This window comes from Corvus kubaryi, unplaced genomic scaffold (genome assembly GCF_017639235.1).
Source record: "Corvus kubaryi isolate FWS band 111438036 unplaced genomic scaffold, C.kubaryi_AGA036_p1.0 37353, whole genome shotgun sequence".
NCBI lineage: Eukaryota > Metazoa > Chordata > Aves > Passeriformes > Corvidae > Corvus > Corvus kubaryi.
Genome location: NW_024581115.1, coordinates 1,117,434 through 1,132,392, shown reverse-complemented (window position 1 = coordinate 1,132,392; position 14,959 = coordinate 1,117,434). Strand labels below are relative to the sequence as shown.

At 40.6% G+C, this 14,959-nt stretch overlaps 1 protein-coding gene across 2 annotated transcripts in view; it reads left to right on the top strand.

The window, feature by feature from the left end:
* Positions 1–14,959, top strand: part of ANKFN1 (ankyrin repeat and fibronectin type III domain containing 1) — a 130,602-nt gene that overhangs the window by 13,075 nt on the left and 102,568 nt on the right. Inside the window, exon 1 of one of the 2 annotated variants that reach the window (XM_042032356.1) lies at positions 1,363–3,948. The exons of the other annotated variant lie outside the window; for it this stretch is intronic. The gene's annotated coding sequence lies outside the window, so the exon portion shown is untranslated. Of the gene's footprint in view, positions 1–1,362; positions 3,949–14,959 lie in introns of those variants that run through there. 2 annotated transcript variants of the gene reach the window in all.

Sequence of the window (14,959 nt, the reverse complement as noted above, 5' to 3'; positions counted from 1 at the left end):
TATTTTAATTCCAACTTGCAACTGAAAAAAAAATTGGGGAATATGAAAAATTCTCCTTATAAGGTGAATACTGGTTCCTGTGCAACTGCGTGTTGCACTATTGTCACTGAGGCTATCAACAGCTCCATCTGCCTTCTCTCTTTCACTGCATAACAAGAGCTATATTTAAAACAGGTATGGTGCTTACACACTTAGCCTTAACAAAACAAGATAATATTTTTAGAGCTTTGTAAATATTTGTTTTAAAAATTCCTCCTAAGCCACCTTATACAAGGCAGGCAATCTTTTCTTGCTCACTAAGTGGACTGAGGGGATAGAGAGTTTCAATGTTTTTGCCTGAATGATAAACAGAAAATAGGCACATATACTGAAATTCTGACTGAGAGGGCCCTGAAGCAGAAGCACTGTAATGTACTTTTCCATAGCCTCACTTCATGCACTGCAAGCTGCTCAGTTGCTTATTATATGTAAGTAAATAAAGAAGTTTCAATCACACTGTGTAGGCAATTTCTGACTGGGGGAATGTGTTCACATTTGGGACAAAAAGCAGTTGATTCAAGTAGCCACTAATGAATTTCTTTTCTGACTATTCTTAATACCTTGTGTACTAGTTTGAAAACAAACCAGTGGGAGGCACTAAGTCAGAATAACAATTTAATGGAAATTAAAGAAAAGGGGGAAAAAAAAAGGTAAAAGAAAACACTGTCAAACTGACAGAGTCAAGGTACAACCTGACACCCTGTTAGGCAGGGTGGTGGTAGCAGTCTGGTAGAATGGTGGCTGCAGTCCTCTGAAGCAGTGATCCTGTAGTAAAACAGTCTGCTCTTCCTCAGGAAGTCCAGTGGTGGCTGTGTAGCTCCTGTCCTCTGGAAATCCAGTGGGAAGCCGGTGTCTCTGGTGTTCAGCCTCAGATTATATCCACGATGGGATGCTTGGTTCCTCCCTCTGGGTGGAGCATCTCACAATGGGGTAACGAGTCATGAGGCCAAGTGTTGATTAGGCTCATTAACAGGAGATAGTCCGGAGGGAGTTATCTCTGAGTCAGGCGGCAGGACAATGATGGGCCATTAACAGAAAGATAGTCTGGGGGGAGGAGGCAAGGAAACACTGCCCCACCTGGTTTCAACAGCTCCTGAGGATGGTAATAGAATACACTGCAACCCAGGACACCTTGGATGAGCATAACAAAGTCTGGCTCTGTAGGACATTAGTACTTACTGCAGTTTACTTTTCAGTTGAGAAGCTGGGATTTATAGTTATAGATAAAGTTCAAGATTTCACTGAAGAAAGTTTCCTGAGTAGAGTTTCACTTCTTGTAAATTCATATTGTCATCATCAAATCTGAGCCTCACTGCCAGTCTGACAAAAATGTATTGCTTTTGTAATAATGGGAAAACAATAAATGTCCTGTACAGGATGCTAAAATCTCTGTTACACAGAGAAAATACCTATCTTTGTTTAAAAAAGGGAAAAACCATTGGTGTTTTGTTTTATTTTGGTTTTTTGGGGGCATAACATTGTGTAATAATGCAGGAGGCTGCATTGATGCTGTCTCTGACTCTTTCACAAATGTGATCTGAAGTTGCTCCCCATGTCTTTCTATTATGAAGTGGCAAAATGGGAATAATCAGCAGAATGTTCCTGTATTAATGATAATATTATGTACCCAAAAACCTGTAAAAGGCTCAGATAAAGTGCACTGTTAGACTCACTAAATATTGATTTGTGGCATTGAAGAATTTTACTATGATGGGAATTTGAATGCTCTAAACGTGCATGGGTTTGCCCTTGTCATTGTAATTACACTGAAGAAGGTTCCATGAGTTGCAAGCATCAGGAGAAAGTGGGTAAACTATTTATTGGCAGAAACTTTAGTTCAATCCTAAAACCCATTTTCTCCCTTTCTGAGGCTGCAGAGAATCCCAACATCTTTTCCTCACATTCACTTTGACATCAGTCTATCCACGAGCAGGAGAGAATGGGATGAGTGTGTTTGTGTGTACATGTACACAGCAGGATTGAGCAACTCAATCCTCTGGAAGGAAAATAATACATACAATCACAGACTTTTTAATTGGTTTCCAATTAAATGTTCCTTGATAAAAATGATGCAATGGAAACCTTTTAACAGTTGCTTTTTAATGTCCCTAAATCGGTTGCACTCTCTAATCTCCTAATCTTTTTGCAAAGGAGAGCAGAAAGGCCTCTCTACAAAGCAATCCTGACTGCTTTATTTGACTCATCAAGGTGAGAGGAAGATGGGAGAGTGCTGCAACTCATATGCTGCAAATAACAATTCAATATGTGCAAAAAAGTGACAACTGCATTCTTTCAGGTCTTTATGTCGAAGAATCAGTGCTGGACTGTGGTATGCAAGCGAAGACATCTTCTTACTCTTATCTGACTAGTGTTCTCTAAGAGCATCTCTGGTGTTCTCTAAGATTATACTCTAATCTGACTGAGGGGAAAAAAGCTCATCTCCCTGTAAAACAGAACACTGGCACTGATTTTCCTCAGCAGCTACCTTGCATTAAGTGAAGCTCAGCTCTTTACTGTAAGACTGAACTGAACCCCCTCCAGTGTTCCAGGCACTCACAGCTGCTCTCTGGTGGAATGAGGAAATTCTGCTTTCCATACAGAAGTCCATCATCTAAGATTTTGAAGTTTCGTCTTATTTATCCAAACATAATGTAATTCATTTCTCTGATTGTTCTCTGGATATGTTAAGAGCCTTAAACAAGTCTATGCTTGAAAATTTGTATCTGGATCTAAGTCTTTGACTATTTCTACCCCATAATATTACAGTATTGAAACAGGTAAATTCACAGAAAAAAATTGCACTGACAGTATTTTGGGGTGCTGGCTTTGGCGTTAGCTGAGAGCGAGCAGGATATGGTTGTGTTGTGCAATGCATTGTTGTGCTGTACATTGTCAGAAAGAGGCTGATTTTCTTAATGCAAACAAAATGTTTGAGGTTAGACTTAGGGTGTTTCTGTTCCCAGTGTACCAACCTTCCTGACAATTTCTATTAGCTCTTCATGTTTTAAGACCTCAGACTCACAGTGAAATCACCTTTATACCGAAGTACATATCCTACTGTATTCCTTAATACCAGGGCTGGTAAGATAAGAAACAGGAATTCCTAACTCCATATGCTGAACTGGACTGAGCCCAGTGGGCCTGTACAGAAGGTAGATTCTCAAATATTCAGGGGTTCAGAAACACGTCCAGTGCTGGGGCTGGGGCCAGAGAGGCAGCAGGGAAGAGCAGCTACAGAAATCAGAGTTAAGGATTTGGGCTCAAATTTTTGTAGGAGCCTATGTAAGTAAAGGCACCTCTCTTTTATAGTCCATCCTGAATACCTCTTAAATGCTTATTTTGTTACTATTGATCCCTCTCCATTTGTTGTAGTAAACTGGACCTGATTTCTTGATCTATCTCTTTGTAATCAGCTATCCTCATCCCCAAAGGCTGATTACAATAACTAAATAAAACTGTGTGCAGTGGTGTATTGTCCCATCAGATGGCATAGAGTTCTACAGTGTCCTTGGAGTCACCCAAAACAACTATTAATAGATGCTTTTAATGTAAGAATTCCTAGGTGGTTCAGTACTTCTTTGGTTGCAATATATTCTGGGCTTTCTATTTTCTCTCTGAAATTGTTGTGCTGTTTTCAGTACTTAAGAGACAGACTCCAAATGAAGCAGCCATTCTTAACCTATGCAGACAAAGGGAGTGGTTCCCTTAGCAACAGGAACCATGTGGAGGTTCTCAGAGAGCTCTCTTTTCCCCCTACTCGTGTTTTCTTTCAACTCAACATTTGCACAGCATCTTGCATGGAGACTCCGACAGCTGGGCTGGAGGCAAGCAGCTCTTCCAGCTCTGGCTAACCCGTGCTCGAGGGGCAATTGTTCTACACTCATCAGACAGAAAAAATGATAATCATGGGTAAGTGAACTGGCACACAGTCAGAGTTCATGCTGAGGAGGGGGAAAGTTTACTGGCTGGCAACCAGAAGTGTCCAGCACTTCCCAGTAGGCATGTATGCTTGAAGCAGGGGCACTAGTGTGATGCTTGCCTGATTTGCCGGTGGGATTGTGTGTCTGCGTTTAGCATTTCAGGGGCTGGAAACATTAGTACAACTGGGTTCTAGTCCTTAGCATGCTACTGACTTCCTTTATAGTCCTGAACATCTCACCTCACCTCTCTGTTTTCCTTCCTCATCCATTAAAAAGAGATTATATGTCATGAGGATCTCGGAAGGAGTGTAAAGTACTGTAGAAATGGACTGTATTTGCTTTTGAAGTTGATGATAAGGTGTACAGAACCTGAGATAAAGTAGTGATCTTTCACTGCGGATTTATCTGAATTAACTTTTCTGTAGATAGATCTAGTTGCTTTTCTTTGTAGTACGGAAGAGGAGATGTGTACATGTAGTGTTTTTACATATATGTGCCTATGTATAAGAATTTGTGTATGCTGGTGTATAAGTAACAGAAATAGACATGTTTATTTCCCTCAAAATAGCTACATCATGGATAAAGTAGTAGCTGTGATTCAGTGAAATCCAGCATACTATAAAATAATGAAATTTAAGCTTTGTATGTATTGATGTCAGTACTTGTTCTGCTGTCCCTAAAGTGTTATGTATTACTAGAGCTCTTGTCAATCTCAGTTGGAAAAGCTTAATGCATAAACTCCCTAAGTTTGTAGTAATTTTACCTAAAAAGAGACATCTGAATTATTCCAGTGTTAAGATAGTTTATTTTGTGGTGGACTTGCATGAGGGATGAATTTGTCTCTCAGTTTTTCCTAATTTGATGTAGAAAGTTCCTCTGGTCACAATTAAAATTCAGGCATTCAAGTTCATATTTTGACAAATCATGCAGCATGCTGATTATTTGGATGCAGGCTCCCTTTGATTCCACACCCACAGGGTCTCAGAGTGTCGCAGTGAATGCATTCACGATGACAGGCAACTTAGTTCTTGTATTTCAGATGTGATTTGATTACTGCAGGAAAAAACAGTCGCTGGTAACTGTATGCGCAGAGCAGCTGCAGAAGTGTCACGCACCGGCTCCCTACAGCAATGTCAACAAGGAACAGTCATTGGTCTTCCTATTCCTCACTCAACACAAACCTACAGATCTCTTGCTCTGTGCTTGTACAGCACCCAGAACCTCTGAGCTCTCCCTGGGGGATCACAGGTGACAACAGTCACAATACTCCCTTGTGCGTGGGGACTGACAATTTGTCTCTCAGCTCCAATTTAAATGAAGAAAAATTGCCATGTTTGCACCTCTATGAATAATATTAGGTTTTGTGTCTGAATAAAGAAGAAGGCAATAATGAGTCACTGAAGTTAATTGTTTCCTTTTTCTGTCTGGGATTATATTTCCATCCTTTTATACCCTACTTCAAACAATATTACTGCCTGAATCAGTGATACTAGCTAAGGTACAGGATTAAAATACTGTATATTTAGTGTAAAGTGTTTGAGTTCCTAATTACAATGCGGCATGTACATTTTTCAATATGCAAAGAAAATCCTGGGTTTAGGGTGGGGGGAGGGCATTTAGCAAAGTTTTAAAGTCATTGCATAATGATCTTCTTAATTACTTTCCTCATTCCCATTTGATATCTAGTTGTGCAGTTTCTCCTTGTTCAACATTTTCATGTAGAGTTTATTTGCAATTTTCATTCAGATGAACAAAAATGTCAGACCTTTTGCCAGGCCTGCAGTTAGAGATTTTGTATGAATAAACCACTGAGAGTACTTTTAGTAACTTTACATTTATTAAGTTTGTCCTTTTATTAGCAGCAGTTACACTGTAGCTTTTATCCCAGCATTTGAAGTGCACTGCACACATAAATGAAGCCTACCCAGAAATCTGAAGACAAGGAAGTAACACCAAGGGATCACTTTTTCCAGAAACTAAGTAGATAACAAGAATTCTAATGATCTACAGAAGTGTTACATCTTAGAAAAGGAAGCAAAGATCTAATGTAGAATAAGGAGAACAGATTGATAGCAACACCTTTTTCAGTTTCTTGATGCTTTGCATACAGGACATCAATACAGACAGCTGAAACAGGAGAAAAAGTGCATGTTGGCCTTAAAGATTAAAGAAATGTATGATGACTGACCTATAGGAAGAGTTATGAGAAGGTGATTTATGTGGCTGGCAGCCAAGGAGTTGGCGAAGTTTCGTGGTTTTAGCAAGAAGACACAGATCAAATATCTGGATCTCAGCATTTTTATATACTATATGATTTTTCAACACCAAGTAAAAAACAAGGCTTATAACATAATTGTTCAATCTGATTTACTCATTAAAAGATCACCAAGTTAACTCCTCTAAGATACCTCTGGATACATAGCAGATCATATGTTAGGTTGCGTATGGCTCATGGATTTTTAGTCCTGGAAATGGTCTGGGGTGGTACTGCCCCTTGCAACCTGTTGTCACTCATCTGATCCTTCACTAAAATACATCACTACTGCATCAAGGTGGGCAGTGGGCATCCTCTTCTGTAAAAGCTTTTCAGTATCTTTTCCAGAAAGAGTCAGAAAACCTAGGAATTGTGAATGGTTCTTACACAGGTGTTTCCCATCCTGGAACTGGTCTTGCTTTCTCAGAGAGCCTTAAGGGATTTAAGAAGCCAGGACTGGTGACCATACACAGTCTGTGGCTGTAGCTACAGTCTTAATACTTGGGTCACATAAGTCCCGACTCTGGGTATTGTCTAATTTGCAGGCTTTGTATTGTGGCTAGAGAGATGCATGTGGATCAAATGCTAATTAGCCCATGGGACTAATGGCCCAGCTACTTGCTTAAATAGATGGAAGGTTTGAAAAAGGACAAGTCACCCCAAGTGTTTCATTACCACCTTCCCCCCTCCCCCCCATTAGGTCATGTTGTATTGCTGAGCCATGCATAGTTCTTGCTGTAGCACTAGGTAAGAGCAGTGTGCTCTTACTGGCAGAGGTAACAGCAGCTGTAAAAACCCTGCAGCAATGATCTTAGCTTGTTCCAGGCTAATGAGAGGGCAGTCTCTTCAAAGACCCATAAGAACATTCTGGTTTCTAAGGTGCACTAAATCCAGTGCTTTCACATCTTCATTCCTAGTGTTGCCATTGCTAACTAATCTATGACAAAATTTTCTATGATCCCATTATGTTAAATTGATGTGTAGGCTTATTTGACGTGGTATAAACTGTACTGAATAAACAACTAGAAAATTTTAGAGCCCAAAGATTTATTTCACTGAAAAATACATATTCCCCAGCAATTAAGATGCAAAACTAACAATGCAATGTGCTGAAAATGTAATGGCAATGAATAGCACACATATATTTTCTAAAGTGCAAGAGTAGGTGGGACATCTGAAAGTGTTCAGCAAGGAGTTTGGATAAACAAAACTCATCTTAAAGTCTTTTCTAATTCATAAACATGAATGAGAAGACTTAGATTAATGTTTGATATCTCCTCTTGAATGTTATCAAGAGAGTTTTAATGGACAGCCCTACAGACAACCAGTATTATTTCCTTATGCCCTGCTTCTATTAATTCTTTAGCCATGGGATTTGTTTTGTTCTCTTCCTATGGCAAGTCAGTTTTCCTTTTTTTTTACCAGAAGAAAGTCCATCACTGATTTCGTAGCCTCCGCTTGTGTCATATTGAAGCCAGTGTTAAGGATCATCTCATGTGTGATTCAGATTGGGTTTGTTCTGTACTAGTAAACCTTGAGAGTTTGGAGTGCATTTTAGAGGAGTTCGAGATGAGCTTGAAGTTGATGTCTAAACTTGCTTTCCCCAGAAACATGCCAGAAATGCACACAGAACAGCTCCAAGGTCAACATTTGTATCCTGCCTTATAGTAGAGGAGGAGCTAGGGAAGATGGAAATCTGCAGAGGGATCCTAAAGCACTCCTTTCTAAATCTTTTAAGGCTAATGTCTCGTTTTCCTTTTGTATCCTGACAATATTGAAATTAATGATCTTCAGATTTAAATTTCACATGGAGTCAAGCTGAGAAAATGTACCTGACTCTGAGTTTCTTCTAAATGCAAAGTTGCTGCAGCTTTTGTTCCAAGCTAATCCTTTTGTGACTCATATGGCAGCACTCAGCAGGCCTGGGCTCCTGAAGATGTTCCTTTGAGGTCAGCAATTGTCTCAAGCAAATATTTGCCACTTCATAAATCTCTGCTTGTATAGGCTGGATTCTATAGCCTCTCTTTTGGGCAGTACAAGAGTATACAATAGCCATCATGCATCACCAGGGGAGGAACAAATTCTTTTGGAAAAGAAGAGTAAATACTCAGACTGAAACACTGTTTTTTGTAGCCAAACAAAGTTTTAGATCAGTCAGATTGTCACTTGAAATAGAAATTTCAAGTCCAACATTTTAATGACTAAAGTAACATGTTGTGGAAGTTGACATATGCAGCCAGTGCATGTTTGAAAAGCAAAGAAGTCTGAAATATTTCACTGAATGTATGATTACAGTGCTTGGGGAAGTTTATGTAAGAATATTTAAAATTATGACCATATTTCAAAATTTCTATAATGAAGTTTATCAAATTTGTTTGGAAGTCTGTGTTGAGTTAGAAGTCCCATTTAGCCATTTGTACCTCTTAAATATATGTATGTATATATCATTAGGCATTTTATATATGGAAAATTTTATCTATGATCCTTGCAAAAGAATATGGAAAAGAACAGGCCATTTTTATTGGATTCTGTTCTGTGTGACAATACCTTTTGGCTCACAAGAGAAAGTAACCATTCAATTTTTATTTAATACAGAGCCAGAAAGCTATTACTTAAAAATAATCAACATAGCACTTTACTTTGAGTTGGAATTTCAAGCAGATGATGGTTGTTAGGGGCTTTAGGAAACTGAATGGGCTGACATAGTATAAAATATGCCACATCTAATTAGTTAATGTTGATTATTTTAGAAGCAGCCTCCATTGTCTAATGCCTCCTGATTGCTTTTCATTGCTGTACTGTGTATAAAGAAACCCTGTGGCATCACTGGGCAGCTGAATGTCTCTATGTTGTTTATTTAAAGTGTTCTTCTGTTTTCTGGCACAATGTTGTATTGACTTAGACGTATGCTGCCTGAACTTGGTGGTCAATTTGGGATTGAAAGCAAATGCTGTAATAATGGTATGTTCTTATATAAATTACATTCTATGTCATTATCTGTTGGGGCTCCTCCCCCCTGCCATGGAGCCCTGGGAGAGGGGCCCTGAGGGGAGACACGGGGTTTCCCTGCCCCTGGTCAGCCTCATTCCCCATTGGTTGGTTTGTGATCCCCTGTGTGGGCAAGGACCCTCAGGTCCCGTGATTGCCTCAGTTCCTCGGCAGATCCCGGCCATGCAGCTGGAGAAATAAACATCTCTGAAACATCCATCAAGAATCGGTCCATATATATTTCTTTCCCACGGGCCTCCTTGTTCAATACATCGTGTTACAGAATCCCCACTGTAAAAAATGGCAGAGAATGTGGGCAGAACGATCCCCAATCCCTAAGGACAGAAAATTTGTGAGTAAAAACCACTCTAGATGTCTCTCTTCTCACCTCGGTTTGGATATTTTCTCTGGACTATGGAAGAATTGTGGGAAATGTGGCTCTCTGCACCACAGAAAGAAATGTATCTAGAAGTAAAAGGAATCCTTGAACAACAAAACAAAAAAGTATTTGTTCCGGGAGATCTAGAACATTTTTTAACTGGCTTTTCAAAAATTTCTTATATATTTCTCAAGACTTACTTTTTGATATTGATCCTCCTGGAACTAGTCTCGGGTGTTTTTGGTACGAGATCTGGGATGAGATAAGGGATCAAACAAAACATGTACTAGCGACAGAAGCTCTCCATGGATCAATTGTAATCACTGAAGCTCTTCAGGAGCATTTGTATGGTCCCATTACCCCTAGAGCAGAGGATGGCCATAATCCTGTGGCCGAGACTGCGCGGCTGCCATCCCAGGAGCGCGTGACTGCAGCCATGCCAGCGGAGGTTCCTGCACTGGATGTGCCCAACCCCCTCGGGAGCACGCGCCTTATCGCGGACCCCATCCCTGTCTCGGGGTCCCCAGCCACGCGACCGCGAGTGAGGGAGCGATGCCGCAGGCGCCGCGGGTGCCGTGGGCCACGAGCAGCCAGGAACCGGGCATCGGCGTGGCAGGCTGCTCTGAGCACACGGCTCGGAGAGCCCTGTGGAGGGAGAAGCGGCGGTTTCCACAGTGACACGAGAAGCCGCGCAGCGCCGAGCCGGAACGGGGCCACACTCAAAGCAGCATGGAGTTTGTGGAGCGGAACCACTCACAGGGCACGGGGCCGGTGGCGATGGCAGCGCGGGGCCACGCAGAGCCCAGACACGTGCCGGAGCAGCGCCGCTCGGAGAGCGCGGAGCAGCCGCAACGCGGGGACCTGGCGAGACGTCGGAGTCGGCGAGGCGGCGGCCACGCGGGACCAGCAGCCACGACGAACACGCAAGCACGTGATAGGAGAAGTTATAGCAATGAAAATTACAGGAACTGTGAAATGGTGCAATGTCAAAAACAACTATGGATTTATAACACGAGATGATACAGGGGAAGATTTATTCATCCATAGAACTGCCATTAAAAGGAATAACCCTAAAAATTACCTGCAAAGTGTAGGAGATGGCGAAGTTGTACAATTTGATATAGTACAAGGAAAGAAGGGTTTACAAGCAGCAAATGTTACTGGGCCTGGAGGTATTCCCGTCAAAGGCAGCCGTTATGCACAAAATTATAAACAATATCCATCCCAGCAACTTCCCTACCCACAGCCTACTTTCCCCTTTTACCCTATACCCAATATGAACCCTTTCCTAAGTTTATCCCATCCCCAGTTTATTCCTAATCTGTTTTTCACCCCATGGCTTCCCTATACAATTCCATTTCCCTACAATTCCTCTCCGATGCCGAGGGGGGGATGAAAAGGCGGAGGGAAGAAATTAAACCCTCTCCTGCCTCCATTTCCCCACAAAGCATGCTCAGAGAGTTCTGTCTCCCTTCTGTCAGCCCTAAGATGTTCCACAGAATCTGTTTGGACATTTAAAGACTCAGGAGGGTGGCTTGTATTGTTTTAAAACTGTTCTTGTTATGTTTATCCAGTTGTTCTCAATGTTAAGTTTTAAATCTCTTTTGTTAAAATTAAACGGGTGAAGTGTTGGGGCTCCTCCCCCCTGCCATGGAGCCCTGGGAGAGGGGCCCTGGGCGGGAGACACGGGGTTTCCCTGCCCCTGGTCAGCCTCATTCCCCATTGGTTGGTTTGTGTTTCCCTGTGTGGGCAAGGACCCTCGGGTCCCGTGATTGCCTCAGTTCCTCGGCAGATCCCGGCCATGCGGCTGGAGAAATAAACATCTCTGAAACATCCATCAAGAATCGGTCCATATATATTTCTTTCCCACGGGCCTCATTGTCTGATGCATTGTGTTACAGAATCCCCACTGTAACAATTATCTGTATCTCTTTTGAGCACTTAGGACAGCAAATGGCTGAGTGTTTACAGGTGTCAGGATTGAGCCTCAGCTGTGATAAGTTTCAGCACTACCAAATTTAATTGAACTACTACAGGTCATATTAACTACAGAATGGTTTCTTGCAGCAGTACATGAAAAATAACTCGATTTCATTCACATAATAAGAAGCTGAGAATTGCAAGACTTGATGTCTTGTAGAGAGGCATGTATTTTTACGTCGTGACACATTACAGGCATTTTTAAATTCCATAAGCTGAGGAGAAGAAGAAGTTTCAGAGAGCATACCAGATTCTGAGTAATGGAAGAGAAAAACAGGATGGAGGGAAAGAATGGTGTGAAGAGTTGAAATTTCTTTCATTTTGTCACTACTTGTCTGCAGTTTAGGGATAACCATTGCTCTGGAAAACTCCCATCCCATTTCATTACTGTCCCTGTCAAACACTAACTGCTTGCTATTTTCTATTTAAGCGAATGAAACAGAATGGCAAAAGCTGATATCTGCTGTCGTGTTCATAGGGCTCATAATTTAAACCCACAGTATGCCACAGCTAAGCTGTGAAAGTGGTGTTATTTACACTGAACTCTGTCAGCCTTCATAGCCTGATTATAGTGCCAGTTAGGATCAGATTTAGATTCATCATTCAAGAGACAAAGAAAGCATTAGGACAGAGACAGGAGAGATGCTATAGGAGGATGGTAATGGGAAAAGTAAAATATTTTAGCCTGTTACCCTCTAGTCTTCCTGGTTGTCCAGTCACAGAGTCCAGGGTGCCTTTCCAGGTGAGATGGCCAAGTGAGGGATAAATGTATGTGGTTTTATACAAACTTCATAACATGCAGCTGAACACTATTTACAGATATTAATTAGTTCTCTGTCTCTGCTATGTTGTTATGAACCTCTGTCCAGTTTCTGACATGCTTTCCATTAGGCTGATTAATAGTGAATTTTTTAATTATTTAAAAACTAACTGCCCTGCAGGAATCTGTAGAAAGCAGAAAGATGATAGTAATGCACTGCTTTAGTGCTAGACAGAAACTGCACATTGAGAATAACTGTGGTCATTGTTGCAGGGGACCTTTTCTTCCTTTGAGAAGTTTTGCTGAGCTTAATATTCCTATTGAAAAAGGTGATGCTTTAGACTTCATATTTCAGCTGTCGACATAGAGTGTGTTCAGTTGTAAACTGTGTAAACTCTCTGTAAACCGTGTGTCTCAGACCTTTCTCTTGCAAACACATACTCATGGGTCCTGCCTCACCAAAATCAGCTCTTTATACATATAAGCATGCTGATTTGCTTTCTTGCTTTAAATCAATGAGCTAGAAAGACGACTACCTTCAAGACACTGATGAGTTTGTGCATGTGAGCAATAAAATTTGTAGTGTACCAGAGTTCTTTTAAAGTGCCCAACCAACTTCATTGGGACTTCTATCCTGCTCACAAAGTTTGCCTTACAGGCCCAGGCTTCAACACTGATAGACTTCCCTAAAAGTGGCTGGATTATTTATTTCATGTTAGCTAGACCTCTACATTTCTTAAAGAGGGTTTTTAGATTTATCTTGGAATTTCAAATTAATGTTATAAAGGGTTTTTTGGGGGGACAGAAGGGGAACATAATGCAAAAGTCTCTGAACTTAATGGAAGTTTTTAGCTGATTTCAATGAGCTTTGAGTTGAACTTTCAAGGGATATTTTAGAGAATTAGCTTATTTAATTACATACCACATTTATAAAACTGATAATAATTCTTTCTGTCATGCTAAAAACGCCGTGGTCTTTAACATCAGAATCCTGAAATTTTCAGTACCCAGTAATGGAGCTGAAATTGTAGCTCATACTTCATTTTACTTTTGTTGTTGTTGTTGTTGTTGTTGTTGTTAAAGATCAAAATTACATAGAAAACCCAAGACACCCAAGTGCCGAGACACAGGAATGGGACTAAGCAGGGTAAGCTGCTGATCATGTCTCCACCACTGGCAACTAAACCCACAGACAACTTTCATCTCTTCACCTGGCTGGTTCCTCTGTGTCTTATTTATATTGAAAGCTTGAAAGGGACAGTATTCTGTCTTGCTAACTGTTTGTAGAGGATATAGACCCAGTTTTCAGCATGGGCGTCTTGATACTGTAGTAATAAAAATAAACAATTAAAGCTTAGAATAATTGCTTTAATGAGATGGTTTAGAGCTGACCAACTTCCAATTACGGTAGAAATGTGCCATGCTGTCTGCTGTACTGGGGACAGAATAATTGGTTTGTGTCCTTAAGCTTGCCAACAATAGTCTTTTGAACTGGAGTTATTAACCTTTATTTCCCCCAAACTGAAATGCAATACCACTATGGTAACAAACAGAACAAAAATGCAAGCCATGTGTCCATGTATTACTAAATTGTTTTATTTTGAAAAAAACCCCAAACTACTCTCTAATGTATATTCCTTCCCCCATCCAAAATCTATTACATTAGGGATCTCCACAGACCATAATTCAGTCTTTGCATTCAACACATTCTCTATCATTGCCTTCATATTTCTGTACTGCAAGCATAAGAGTAATTCTGTTCAAATCCAGAATTTTTCTCCTTTCTAGAAATTCTGGTTTCTGCCCATAATTCTCTGTCTTGTAGAGTTGGGAAAAAAAAAATAGTAAGTTTTTCATTTGTAAAGTTCCAATTTGGATGGAGCTCTGAACAATCTGGGCTAGAAAAAGGTGTTCCTGCCCATGGCAGGGGGATGGAATGAGAGGAGCTTTAAGGTCCCTTCAAACCCAAGCCATTCTATGATCCTATGATTTTTATTCAATTTGCATTGCCAATTTTTAATAGTTCAATGCTACAACACAGAATGTGCACCATGTTTGGTAAATGTGGGAAACTGGAGAGAGATATTCCTTGGTTTTGTTCAAAGATTTGCCAGAATCTTCTTCTATGCTTGTCTGTCTGGCAAGACCAGGGAAATTCTTGTAGACAATAAAAAAAATATAGACTCAGGGTTAGAAGAGTAGAGTAAATTAGATAAACTATTTCCTTCCCATAATGAAATATGAGTAGTTTGTACGTGATTCTAAAGGTGAAATTCATCGTTAATGGTTTCCTGTTCTTTGGTTAAACCTGAAACAGGAATGGAGAGCTTCCGAAAGTTCTTACTCATAGTTCTTACTATGGCCACTGATAATGGCTTCCCCCAAACGTGGGGCAACATTCCCTGTGTGTGAGACAGCTCTGAGTGTTGAGAGATCAGTAGGCATTTCATAAAATAAGAGCTTGTTCTTCTGAACAAGGAGTATTTTAAAATAGTGGCTTTTAGAAATCTGTTTTTCTTGGGAGTCACTTCATTTCTTGATTTAAAGGTTGGACTCAGAGATTTGTACAGGATGAACTGGATTATTAACATGCAAAACCAGGCACCAGCAGACACATAATATAACTGTCTGAAGGTATT